At 46.4% G+C, this 12,901-nt stretch overlaps 8 non-coding genes across 8 annotated transcripts; all 8 read right to left on the reverse strand.

The window, feature by feature from the left end:
* Positions 1 to 847: 847 nt before the first annotated feature.
* Positions 848 to 919, reverse strand: TRNAW-CCA (transfer RNA tryptophan (anticodon CCA)). Its single transcript has one exon. It is a non-coding gene; the product is annotated as a tRNA-Trp (tRNA).
* A 2,170-nt stretch (positions 920 to 3,089) lies between these two features.
* TRNAW-CCA (transfer RNA tryptophan (anticodon CCA)) lies at positions 3,090 to 3,161 on the reverse strand. The gene has a single exon. It is a non-coding gene; the product is annotated as a tRNA-Trp (tRNA).
* Positions 3,162 to 3,474: 313 nt separating this feature from the next.
* Positions 3,475 to 3,548, reverse strand: TRNAN-GUU (transfer RNA asparagine (anticodon GUU)). Its single transcript has one exon. It is a non-coding gene; the product is annotated as a tRNA-Asn (tRNA).
* Positions 3,549 to 7,570: 4,022 nt separating this feature from the next.
* TRNAW-CCA (transfer RNA tryptophan (anticodon CCA)) lies at positions 7,571 to 7,642 on the reverse strand. The gene has a single exon. It is a non-coding gene; the product is annotated as a tRNA-Trp (tRNA).
* A 2,177-nt stretch (positions 7,643 to 9,819) lies between these two features.
* Positions 9,820 to 9,891, reverse strand: TRNAW-CCA (transfer RNA tryptophan (anticodon CCA)). Its single transcript has one exon. It is a non-coding gene; the product is annotated as a tRNA-Trp (tRNA).
* A 313-nt stretch (positions 9,892 to 10,204) lies between these two features.
* TRNAN-GUU (transfer RNA asparagine (anticodon GUU)) lies at positions 10,205 to 10,278 on the reverse strand. The gene has a single exon. It is a non-coding gene; the product is annotated as a tRNA-Asn (tRNA).
* Positions 10,279 to 12,067: 1,789 nt separating this feature from the next.
* TRNAW-CCA (transfer RNA tryptophan (anticodon CCA)) lies at positions 12,068 to 12,139 on the reverse strand. Its single transcript has one exon. It is a non-coding gene; the product is annotated as a tRNA-Trp (tRNA).
* Positions 12,140 to 12,452: 313 nt separating this feature from the next.
* TRNAN-GUU (transfer RNA asparagine (anticodon GUU)) lies at positions 12,453 to 12,526 on the reverse strand. The gene has a single exon. It is a non-coding gene; the product is annotated as a tRNA-Asn (tRNA).
* Positions 12,527 to 12,901: the final 375 nt, after the last annotated feature.

Genomic DNA, 12,901 nt, shown 5'->3' on the forward strand with positions numbered 1-12,901 from the left:
TTGGGGATTAGCACATCTCCTATGAAAGGTACAGTCACGCCCAAGACAACTCTGAGTGTCACCTCAAATTCTAAGAAATGCAAACTAGGGACCTACGCTTTTTATTGCCAGTGGATCTTTGTGGTTCAGACAAATGTGCACGCCTCCCAGAGCCCCTTGCAATGCACTTAGGGAAAGGGGGGAAGGTGCTGTGAAGCCCTCTCGCTGACAATGTCTCTCTTGTCTATAATGTAACTATGAGAGAGAGAGAAATAGGCAATGCGAGAGTGAAAAAGTAAAATGGAAATGTGTCTACTGAGACCAGTATAAGGGGAAATCCTCACAATCCAGGACCGACAGTTGATTGGGAGGGCGCTTACAGTTTTCCGACACCAGACCGGTACCTGAACTCACAAACCCAAACTGCAAAGTGATGGGCATTGCCACTAGACTGCCGACCCCCTTTCGGGGCCCCAGCATATATCCTTTAGTCACACCTAGAGTTCCCAGGACAGTGCAGCATTCAGCGATTACACGAAAATATTGACAGCGCTAGGAGGCCATGCAAATGGCAGAGGTATGCTTTACAAAGCCCACGTAGCGTGCACAAAACAGCACATCAGTCAGGCCCACTTGAAGAGATGGTAAAGAGGAAATACTTCTGCTGCATCCAGTAAAACATAGAGATTGGCCTGCTTTAAAGGTTGACCATGTCCTTCATGGGTGTCTGTCAATATGATACTTCCCTGCTGCAAAGCTTACATTCGAAACGCCAGAACAACTAGGCCCAGAGCACAAAGATGCAGTCAGGTTGAAATAACGAGATACTGAAGAGCAATTTTGTATTTCAGAGTGGGAAAAGCAAATATGACCCCGACGTGATTTGAACACGCAACCTTCTGATCTGGAGTCAGACGCGCTACCATTGCGCCACGAGGTCCTTGTGGCAGTCCACCTGGTGTGTCTGATGACAGAATAAAGGTAGGAGACGTACATGCACCTGCAGAGCCTCATTGCTTCTTTAAGTAGACTGGCTAGGATAGCTTCCTTCTGTGCATCAGTACACGCTGCAGCCAAACCCTTCCCATGAAGTCTTGATGTTTATGAATTGAATGGCAAGTTTTGAAAAACTAAAGCAAGCCAGAAGAATTGCTTGCAGTTTATTGGATTTTTTGGACGTCAGCAGACGAGACCTGCGAGAGGTAAACAGAAGTTCATAGTTGGTCATGCTGAATTTTTGAGCCAAAATGCATCGTCCCTGGGTGGGCTTGAACCACCAACCTGAACGCGCTAACCGATTGCGCCACAGAGACTCATGCAGTGCTTACACTGGGGCCTGATTGGTGTGCTGTTTGCTTATGCTTCCCAGGCAACCTGAAAATATTTCTAAAATAGCTCTTTTTCCCACAGCAAATCAGGGTATCAAGCACTTCCCTACCTCCCCTAATCCTAATCCACAAACACAGGGGATTTAGTAGAGGACAGAGCCCATCAACAGTGCACCAAATGTCCTCTGTGTAGGCATAACTTGCTATGAGGAGAAAGCCACAGTTGCGCACTTGTGTTAAAAGGGGACAGTAGGCTGAACCCAGAGAACACGGGAGAAATGACTCAGGTTTACTGAGTGGAACACTCTGTGTCTTTGTGCCAAAAACAGCAGCGTCTTTTCGGTTAACAGCCGAACGCGCTAACCAATTGTGCCACAGAGACTCACTGGCATGTGTGTTCTGCCTTTGGCCTGATTGCATTGCTATTTTTTTCTGATTGGCAGAAAACCTGAACTTTTTTCTGAAAAAGGCATGCCTCTCTTAGCACTGCAGTGCATTAGACTGCTCCCTTGCTTCCCTGAGTCCCCAAATACACAACCACCTTGGGCACAATAGAAGACACATTCCAGCAGATTTAGCAAGAGTGCATCAAGGTTTCTATATGTAGGTACCTTTCTGAGAAGCAAGACCTGCAGTTGCATTCTTCCGTTAAAAGAGGGCAGCAGAGTGCACCAAGAGAACTTGGGGGAAGTAGATTATGTTAACTACTTGCCATGATCTTTATAGATCCCTCTGTTTGACTGGGTGAATTCTAATTTCTGGGGTAGAGTAAGCAATTTTTGGATCTAGATGCTGTGCGCAACAGGAATGCTATATACTGCACTGTACTGCTACTGAAAAGTTACCAATTTTACAGGATGTTCAGGTAAGCTTTGTTTCAGAAAACAACTTGCTAGAGGCCCTAGGACAGATTACTGGGACAAAGGATAAAGGGTTTGGGGATTAGCACATCTCCTATGAAAGGTACAGTCACGCCCGAGACAACTCTGAGTGCCTCCTCAAATTCTAAGAAATGCGAACTGGGGTCCTACGCCTTTTATTGCCAGTGGATCTTTGTGTTTCAGACAAATGTGCACGCCTCCCAGAGCCCCATGCAATGCACTTAGGGAAATGGGGGAAGGTGCTGTGCAACCCTCTCGCTGACAATGTCTCTCTTGTCTATAATGTATCTATGAGAGAGAGAGAAATAGGCAATGCGAGAGTGAAAAAGTAAAATGGAAATGTGTCTACTGAGACCAGTATAAGGGGAAATCCTCACAATCCAGGACCGACAGTTGATTGGGAGGGCGCTTACAGTTTTCTGACACCAGACCGGTACCTGAACTCACAAACCCAAACTGCAAAGTGATGGGCATTGCCACTAGACTGCCGACCCCCTTTCGGGGCCCCAGCATATATCGTTTGGTCACACCTAGAGTTCCCAGGACAGTGCAGCATTCAGCGATTACACGAAAATATTGACAGCGCTAGGAGGCCATGCAAATGGCAGAGGTATGCTTTACAAAGCCCACGTAGCGTGCACAAAACAGCACATCAGTCAGGCCCACTTGAAGAGATGGTAAAGAGGAAATACTTCTGCTGCATCCAGTAAAACATAGAGATTGGCCTGCTTTAAAGGTTGACCATGTCCTTCATGGGTGTCTGTCAATATGATACTTCCCTGCTGCAAAGCTTACATTCGAAACGCCAGAACAACTAGGCCCAGAGCATAAAGATGCAGTCAGGTTGAAATAACGAGATACTGAAGAGCAATTTTGTATTTCAGAGTGGGAAAAGGAAGTATGACCCCGACGTGATTTGAACACACAACCTTCTGATCTGGAGTCAGACGCGCTACCATTGCGCCACGAGGTCCTTGCGGCAGTTCACCTGGTGTGTCTGATGACAGAATAAAGGTAGGAGACGTGCATGGACCTGCACAGCCTCATTGCTTCTTTAAGTAGACTGGCTAGGATAGCTTCCTTCTGTGCATCAGTACACGCTGCAGCCAAACCCTTCCCATGAAGTCTTGATGTTTATGAATTGAATGGCAAATTTTGAAAAACTAAAGCAAGCGAGAAGAATTGCTTGCAGTTTATTGGATTTTTTGGACGTCAGCAGACGAGACCTGCGAGAGGTAAACAGAAGTCCATAGTTGGTCACGCTGAATTTTTGAGCCAAAATGCACCGTCCCTGGGTGGGCTTGAACCACCAACCTTTCGGTTAACAGCCGAACGCGCTAACCGATTGCGCCACAGAGACTCATGCAGTTCTTACACAGGGGCCTGATTGGTGTGCTGTTTGCTTATGCTTCCCAGGCAACCTGAAAATATTTCTAAAATAGCTCTATTTCCCACAGCAAATCAGGGTATCAAGCACTTCCCTACCTCCCCTAATCCACAAACACAGGGGATTTAGTAGAGGACAGAGCCCATCAACAGTGCACCAAATGTCCTCTGTGTAGGCATAACTTGCTATGAGGAGAAAGCCACAGTTGCGCACTTGTGTTAAAAGGGGACAGTAGGCTGAACCCAGAGAACACGGGAGAAATGACTCAGGTTTACTGAGTGGAACACTCTGTGTCTTTGTGCCAAAAACAGCAGCGTCTTTTCGGTTAACAGCCGAACGCGCTAACCAATTTTGCCACAGAGACTCACTGGCATGTGTGTTCTGCCTTTGGCCTGATTGCATTGCTATTTTTTTCTGATTGGCAGAAAACCTGAACTTTTTTCTGAAAAAGGCATGCCTCTCTTAGCACTGCAGTGCATTAGACTGCTCCCTTGCTTCCCTGAGTCCCCAAATACACAACCACCTTGGGCACAATAGAAGACACATTCCAGCAGATTTAGCAAGAGTGCACCAAGGATTCTATCTGTAGGTACCTTGCTGAGAAGCAAGACCTGCAGTTGCATTCTTCTGTTAAAAGAGGGCAGCAGAGTGCACCAAGAGAACTTGGGGGAAGTAGCTTATTTTAACTACTTGCCATGCTCTTTATAGATCCCTCTGTTTGACTGGGTGAATTCTAATTTCTGGGGTAGAGTAAGCAATTTTTGGATCTAGATGCTGTGCGCAACAGGAATGCTATATACTGCACTGTACTGCTACTGAAAAGTTACCAATTTTACAGGATGTTCAGGTAAGCTTTGTTTCAGAAAACAACTTGCTAGAGGCACTAAGACAGATTACTGGGACAAAGGAAGAGGGTTTGGGGATTAGCACATCTCCTATGAAAGGTACAGTCACGCCCGAGACAACTCTGAGTGTCACCTCAAATTCTAAGAAATGCAAACTAGGGACCTACGCTTTTTATTGCCAGTGGATCTTTGTGTTTCAGACAAATGTGCACGCCTCCCAGAGCCCCTTGCAATGCACTTAGGGAAAGGGGGGAAGGTGCTGTGAAGCCCTCTCGCTGACAATGTCTCTCTTGTCTATAATGTAACTATGAGAGAGAGAGAAATAGGCAATGCGAGAGTGAAAAAGTAAAATGGAAATGTGTCTACTGAGACCAGTATAAGGGGAAATCCTCACAATCCAGGACCGACAGTTGATTGGGAGGGCGCTTACAGGTTTCCGACACCAGACCGGTACCTGAACTCACAAACCCAAACTGCAAAGTGATGCCCATTGCCACTAGACTGCCGACCCCCTTTCGGGGCCCCAGCATATATCGTTTGGTCACACCTAGAGTTCCCAGGACAGTGCAGCATTCAGCGATTACACGAAAATATTGACAGCGCTAGGAGGCCATGCAAATGGCAGAGGTATGCTTTACAAAGCCCACGTAGCGTGCACAAAACAGCACATCAGTCAGGCCCACTTGAAGAGATGGTAAAGAGGAAATACTTCTGCTGCATCCAGTAAAACATAGAGATTGGCCTGCTTTAAAGGTTGACCATGTCCTTCATGGGTGTCTGTCAATATGATACTTCCCTGCTGCAAAGCTTACATTCGAAACGCCAGAACAACTAGGCCCAGAGCATAAAGATGCAGTCAGGTTGAAATAACGAGATACTGAAGAGCAATTTTGTATTTCAGAGTGGGAAAAGGAAGTATGACCCCGACGTGATTTGAACACACAACCTTCTGATCTGGAGTCAGACGCTACCATTGCGCCACGAGGTCCTTGCGGCAATCCACCTGGTGTGTCTGATGACAGAATAAAGGTAGGAGACGTGCATGAACCTGCAGAGCCTCATTGCATCTTTAAGTAGACTGGCTAGGATAGCTTCCTTCTGTGCATGAGTACACGCTGCAGCCAAACCCTTCCCATGAAGTCTTGATGTTTATGAATTGAATGGCAAGTTTTGAAAAACTAAAGCAAGCTAGAAGAATTGCTTGCAGTTTATTGGATTTTTTGGACGTCAGCAGACGAGACCTGCGAGAGGTAAACAGAAGTCCATAGTTGGTCACGCTGAATTTTTGAGCCAAAATGCACCGTCCCTGGGTGGGCTTCGGTTAACAGCCGAACGCGCTAACCGATTGCGCCACAGAGACTCATGCAGTTCTTACACAGGGGCCTGATTGGTGTGCTGTTTGCTTATGCTTCCCAGGCAACCTGAAAATATTTCTAAAATAGCTCTATTTCCCACAGCAAATCAGGGTATCAAGCACTTCCCTACCTCCCCTAATCCACAAACACAGGGGATTTAGTAGAGGACAGAGCCCATCAACAGTGCACCAAATGTCCTCTGTGTAGGCATAACTTGCTATGAGGAGAAAGCCACAGTTGCGCACTTGTGTTAAAAGGGGACAGTAGGCTGAACCCAGAGAACACGGGAGAAATGACTCAGGTTTACTGAGTGGAACACTCTGTGTCTTTGTGCCAAAAACAGCAGCGTCTTTTCGGTTAACAGCCGAACGCGCTAACCAATTGTGCCACAGAGACTCACTGGCATGTGTGTTCTGCCTTTGGCCTGATTGCATTGCTATTTTTTTCTGATTGGCAGAAAACCTGAACTTTTTTCTGAAAAAGGCATGCCTCTCTTAGCGCTGCAGTGCATTAGACTGCTCCCTTGATTCCCTGAGTCCCCAAATACAAAACCACCTTGGGCACAATAGAAGACACATTCCAGCAGATTTAGCAAGAGTGCACCAAGGATTCTATATGTAGGTACCTTGCTGAGAAGCAAGACCTGCAGTTGCATTCTTCTGTTAAAAGAGGGCAGCAGAGTGCACCAAGAGAACTTGGGGGAAGTAGCTTATGTTAACTACTTGCCATGCTCTTTATAGATCCCGCTGTTTGACTGGGTGAATTCTAATTTCTGGGGTAGAGTAAGCAATTTTTGGATCTAGATGCTGTGCGCAACAGGAATGCTATATACTGCACTGTACTGCTACTGAAAAGTTACCAATTTTACAGGATGTTCAGGTAAGCTTTGTTTCAGAAAACAACTTGCTAGAGGCACTAAGACAGATTACTGGGACAAAGGAAGAGGGTTTGGGGATTAGCACATCTCCTATGAAAGGTACAGTCACGACCGAGACAACTCTGAGTGTCACCTCAAATTCTAAGAAATGCAAACTAGGGACCTACGCTTTTTATTGCCAGTGGATCTTTGTGTTTCAGACAAATGTGCACGCCTCCCAGAGCCCCTTGCAATGCACTTAGGGAAATGGGGGAAGGTGCTGTGAAGCCCTCTCGCTGACAATGTCTCTCTTGTCTATAATGTATCTATGAGAGAGAGAGAAATAGGCAATGCGAGAGTGAAAAAGTAAAATGGAAATGTGTCTACTGAGACCAGTATAAGGGGAAATCCTCACAATCCAGGACCGACAGTTGATTGGGAGGGCGCTTACAGGTTTCCGACACCAGACCGGTACCTGAACTCACAAACCCAAACTGCAAAGTGATGCCCATTGCCACTAGACTGCCGACCCCCTTTGGGGGCCCCAGCATATATCGTTTGGTCACACCTAGAGTTCCCAGGACAGTGCAGCATTCAGCGATTACACGAAAATATTGACAGCGCTAGGAGGCCATGCAAATGGCAGAGGTATGCTTTACAAAGCCCACGTAGCGTGCACAAAACAGCACATCAGTCAGGCCCACTTGAAGAGATGGTAAAGAGGAAATACTTCTGCTGCATCCAGTAAAACATAGAGATTGGCCTGCTTTAAAGGTTGACCATGTCCTTCATGGGTGTCTGCAAATATGATACTTCCCTGCTGCAAAGTTTACATTCGAAACGCCAGAACAACTAGGCCCAGAGCACAAAGATGCAGTCAGGTTGAAATAACGAATTACTGAAGAGCAATTTTATATTTCAGAGTGGGAAAAGCAAATATGCCCCCGACGTGATTTGAACACGAAACCTTCTGATCTGGAGTCAGACGCGCTACCATTGCGCCACGAGGTCCTTGTGGAAATCCACCTGGTATGTCTGATGACAGAATAAAGGTAGGAGACGTGCATGGACCTGCAGAGCCTCATTGCTTCTTTAAGTAGACTGGCTAGGATAGCTTCCTTCTGTGCATCAGTACACGCTGCAGCCAAACCCTTCCCATGAAGTCTTGATGTTTATGAATTGAATGGCAAGTTTTGAAAAACTAAAGCAAGCGAGAAGAATTGCTTACAGTTTATTGGATTTTTTGGACGTCAGCAGACGAGACCTGCGAGAGGTAAACAGAAGTTCATAGTTGGTCATGCTGAATTTTTGAGCCAAAATGCACCGTCCCTGGGTGGGCTTGAACAACCAACCTTTCGGTTAACAGCCGAACGCGCTAACCGATTGCGCCACAGAGACTCATGCAGTTCTTACACAGGGGCCTGATTGGTGTGCTGTTTGCTTATGCTTCCCAGGCAACCTGAAAATATTTCTAAAATAGCTCTATTTCCCACAGCAAATCAGGGTATCAAGCACTTCCCTACCTCCCCTCATCCACAAACACAGGGGATTTAGTAGAGGACAGAGCCCATCAACAGTGCACCAAATGTCCTCTGTGTAGGCATAACTTGCTATGAGGAGAAAGCCACAGTTGCGCACTTGTGTTAAAAAGGGACAGTAGGCTGAACCCAGAGAACACGGGAGAAATGACTCAGGTTTACTGAGTGGAACACTCTGTGTCTTTGTGCCAAAAACAGCAGCGTCTTTTCGGTTAACAGCCGAACGCGCTAACCAATTGCGCCACAGAGACTCACTGGCATGTGTGTTCTGCCTTTGGCCTGATTGCATTGCTATTTTTTTCTGATTGGCAGAAAACCTGAACTTTTTTCTGAAAAAGGCATGCCTCTCTTAGCACTGCAGTGCATTAGACTGCTCCCTTGCTTCCCTGAGTCCCCAAATACACAACCACCTTGGGCACAATAGAAGACACATTCCAGCAGATTTAGCAAGAGTGCACCAAGGATTCTATATGTAGGTACCTTGCTGAGAAGCAAGACCTGCATTTGCATTCTTCTGTTAAAAGAGGGCAGCAGAGTGCACCAAGAGAACTTGGGGGAAGTAGCTTATGTTAACTACTTGCCATGCTCTTTATAGATCCCTCTGTTTGACTGGGTGAATTCTAATTTCTGGGGTAGAGTAAGCAATTTTTGGATCTAGATGCTGTGCGCAACAGGAATGCTATATACTGCACTGTACTGCTACTGAAAAGTTACCAATTTTACAGGATGTTCAGGTAAGCTTTGTTTCAGAAAACAACTTGCTAGAGGCACTAAGACAGATTACTGGGACAAAGGAAGAGGGTTTGGGGATTAGCATATCTCCTATGAAAGGTACAGTCACGCCCGAGACAACTCTGAGTGTCACCTCAAATTCTAAGAAATGCAAACTAGGGACCTACGCTTTTTATTGCCAGTGGATCTTTGTGTTTCAGACAAATGTGCACGCCTCCCAGAGCCCCTTGCAATGCACTTAGGGAAATGGGGGAAGGTGCTGTGAAGCCCTCTCGCTGACAATGTCTCTCTTGTCTATAATGTATCTATGAGAGAGAGAGAAATAGGCAATGCGAGAGTGAAAAAGTAAAATGGAAATGTGTCTACTGAGACCAGTATAAGGGGAAATCCTCCCAATCCAGGACCGACAGTTGATTGGGAGGGCGCTTACAGTTTTCCGACACCAGACCGGTACCTGAACTCACAAACCCAAACTGCAAAGTGATGGGCATTGCCACTAGACTGCCGACCCCCTTTCGGGGCCCCAGCATATATCCTTTAGTCACACCTAGATTTCCCAGGACAGTGCAGCATTCAGCGATTACACGAAAATATTGACAGCGCTAGGAGGCCATGCAAATGGCAGAGGTATGCTTTACAAAGCCCACGTAGCGTGCACAAAACAGCACATCAGTCAGGCCCACTTGAAGAGATGGTAAAGAGGAAATACTTCTGCTGCATCCAGTAAAACATAGAGATTGGCCTGCTTTAAAGGTTGACCATGTCCTTCATGGGTGTCTGCAAATATGATACTTCCCTGCTGCAAAGCTTACATTCGAAACGCCAGAACAACTAGGCCCAGAGCACAAAGATGCAGTCAGGTTGAAATAACGAGATACTGAAGAACAATTTTGTATTTCAGAGTGGGAAAAGGAAGTATGACCCCGACGTGATTTGAACACGCAACCTTCTGATCTGGAGTCAGACGCGCTACCATTGTGCCACGAGGTCCTAGTGGCAGTCCACCTGGTGTGTCTGATGACAGAGTAAAGGTAGGAGACGTACATGGACCTGCAGAGCCTCATTGCTTCTTTAAGTAGACTGGCTAGGAAAGCTTCCTTCTGTGCATCAGTACACGCTGCAGCCAAACCCTTCCCATGAAGTCTTGATGTTTATGAATTGAATGGCAAGTTTTGAAAAACTAAAGCAAGCGAGAAGAATTGCTTGCAGTTTATTGGATTTTTTGGACGTCAGCAGACGAGACCTGCGAGAGGTAAACAGAAGTTCATAGTTGGTCATGCTGAATTTTTGAGCCAAAATGCATCGTCCCTGGGTGGGCTTGAACCACCAACCTTTCGGTTAACAGCCGAACGCGCTAACCGATTGCGCCACAGAGACTCATGCAGTGCTTACACTGGGGCCTGATTGGTGTGCTGTTTGCTTATGCTCCCCAGGCAACCTGAAAATATTTCTAAAATAGCTCTATTTCCCACAGCAAATCAGGGTATCAAGCACTTCCCTACCTCCCGTAATCCACAAACACAGGGGATTTAGTAGAGGACAGAGCCCATCAACAGTGCACCAAATGCCCTCTGTGTAGGCATAACTTGCTATGAGGAGAAAGCCACAGTTGCGCACTTGTGTTAAAAGGGGACAGTAGGCTAAACCCAGAGAACACGGGAGAAATGACTCAGGTTTACTGAGTGGAACACTCTGTGTCTTTGTGCCCAAAACAGCAGCGTCTTTTCGGTTAACAGCCGAACGCGCTAACCAATTGCGCCACAGAGACTCACTGGCATGTGTGTTCTGCCTTTGGCCTGATTGCATTGCTATTTTTTTCTGATTGGCAGAAAACCTGAACTTTTTTCTGAAAAAGGCATGCCTCTCTTAGCACTGCAGTGCATTAGACTGCTCCCTTGCTTCCCTGAGTCCCCAAATACACAACCACCTTGGGCACAATAGAAGACACATTCCAGCAGATTTAGCAAGAGTGCACCAAGGATTCTATATGTAGGTACCTTGCTGAGAAGCAAGACCTGCAGTTGCATTCTTCTGTTAAAAGAGGGCAGCAGAGTTCACCAAGAGAACTTGGGGGAAGTAGCTTATGTTAACTACTTGCCATGCTCTTTATAGATCCCTCTGTTTGACTGGGTGAATTCTAATTTCTGGGGTAGAGTAAGCAATTTTTGGATCTAGATGCTGTGCGCAACAGGAATGCTATATACTGCACTGTACTGCTACTGAAAAGTTACCAATTTTACATGATGTTCAGGTAAGCTTTGTTTCAGAAAACAACTTGCTAGAGGCACTAAGACAGATTACTGGGACAAAGGAAGAGGGTTTGGGGATTAGCACATCTCCTATGAAAGGTACAGTCACGCCCGAGACAACTCTGAGTGTCACCTCAAATTCTAAGAAATGCAAACTAGGGACCTACGCTTTTTATTGCCAGTGGATCTTTGTGTTCAGACAAATGTGCACGCCTCCCAGAGCCCCTTGCAATGCACTTAGGGAAAGGGGGGAAGGTGCTGTGAAGCCCTCTCGCTGACAATGTCTCTCTTGTCTATAATGTAACTATGAGAGAGGGAGAAATAGGCAATGCGAGAGTGAAAAAGTAAAATGGAAATGTGTCTACTGAGACCAGTATAAGGGGAAATCCTCACAATCCAGGACCGACAGTTGATTGGGAGGGCGCTTACAGGTTTCCGACACCAGACCGGTACCTGAACTCACAAACCCAAACTGCAAAGTGATGCCCATTGCCACTAGACTGCCGACCCCCTTTCGGGGCCCCAGCATATATCCTTTAGTCACACCTAGAGTTCCCAGGACAGTGCAGCATTCAGCGATTACACGAAAATATTGAGAGCGCTAGGAGGCCATGCAAATGGCAGAGGTATGCTTTACAAAGCCCACGTAGCGTGCACAAAACAGCACATCAGTCAGGCCCACTTGAAGAGATGGTAAAGAGGAAATACTTCTGCTGCATCCAGTAAAACATAGAGATTGGCCTGCTTTAAAGGTTGACCATGTCCTTCATGGGTGTCTGTCAATATGATACTTCCCTGCTGCAAAGCTTACATTCGAAACGCCAGAACAACTAGGCCCAGAGCACAAAGATGCAGTCAGGTTGAAATAACGAGATACTGAAGAGCAATTTTGTATTTCAGAGTGGGAAAAGCAAATATGACCCCGACGTGATTTGAACACACAACCTTCTGATCTGGAGTCAAACGCGCTACCATTGCGCCACGAGGTCCTTGTGGCAATCCACCTGTTGTGTCTGATGACAGAATAAAGGTAGGAGACGTACATGCACCTGCAGAGCCTCATTGCTTCTTAAGGTAGACTGGCTAGGATAGCTTCCTTCTGTGCATCAGTACACGCTGCAGCCAAACCCTTCCCATGAAGTCTTGATGTTTATGAATTGAATGGCAAGTTTTGAAAAACTAAAGCAAGCGAGAAGAATTGCTTGCAGTTTATTGGATTTTTTGGACGTCAGCAGACGAGACCTGCGAGAGGTAAACAGAAGTTCATAGTTGGTCATGCTGAATTTTTGAGCCAAAATGCATCGTCCCTGGGTGGGCTTGAACCACCAACCTTTCGGTTAACAGCCGAACGCGTTACCCGATTGCGCCACAGAGACTCATGCAGTGCTTACACTGGGGCCTGATTGGTGTGCTGTTTGCTTATGCTCCCCAGGCAACCTGAAAATATTTCTAAAATAGCTCTATTTCCCACAGCAAATCAGGGTATCAAGCACTTCCCTACCTCCCCTAATCCACAAACACAGGGGATTTAGTAGAGGACAGAGCCCATCAACAGTGCACCAAATGTCCTCTGTGTAGGCATAACTTGCTATGAGGAGAAAGCCACAGTTGCGCACTTGTGTTAAAAGGGGACAGTAGGCTGAACCCAGAGAACACGGGAGAAATGACTCAGGTTTACTGAGTGGAACACTCTGTGTCTTTGTGCCAAAAACAGCAGCGTCTTTTCGGTTAACAGCCGAACGCGCTAACCA

This window comes from Ambystoma mexicanum, chromosome 11 (genome assembly GCF_040938575.1).
Source record: "Ambystoma mexicanum isolate Mex_15411 chromosome 11, UKY_AmexF1_1, whole genome shotgun sequence".
In the NCBI taxonomy this organism is placed as follows: domain Eukaryota; kingdom Metazoa; phylum Chordata; class Amphibia; order Caudata; family Ambystomatidae; genus Ambystoma; species Ambystoma mexicanum.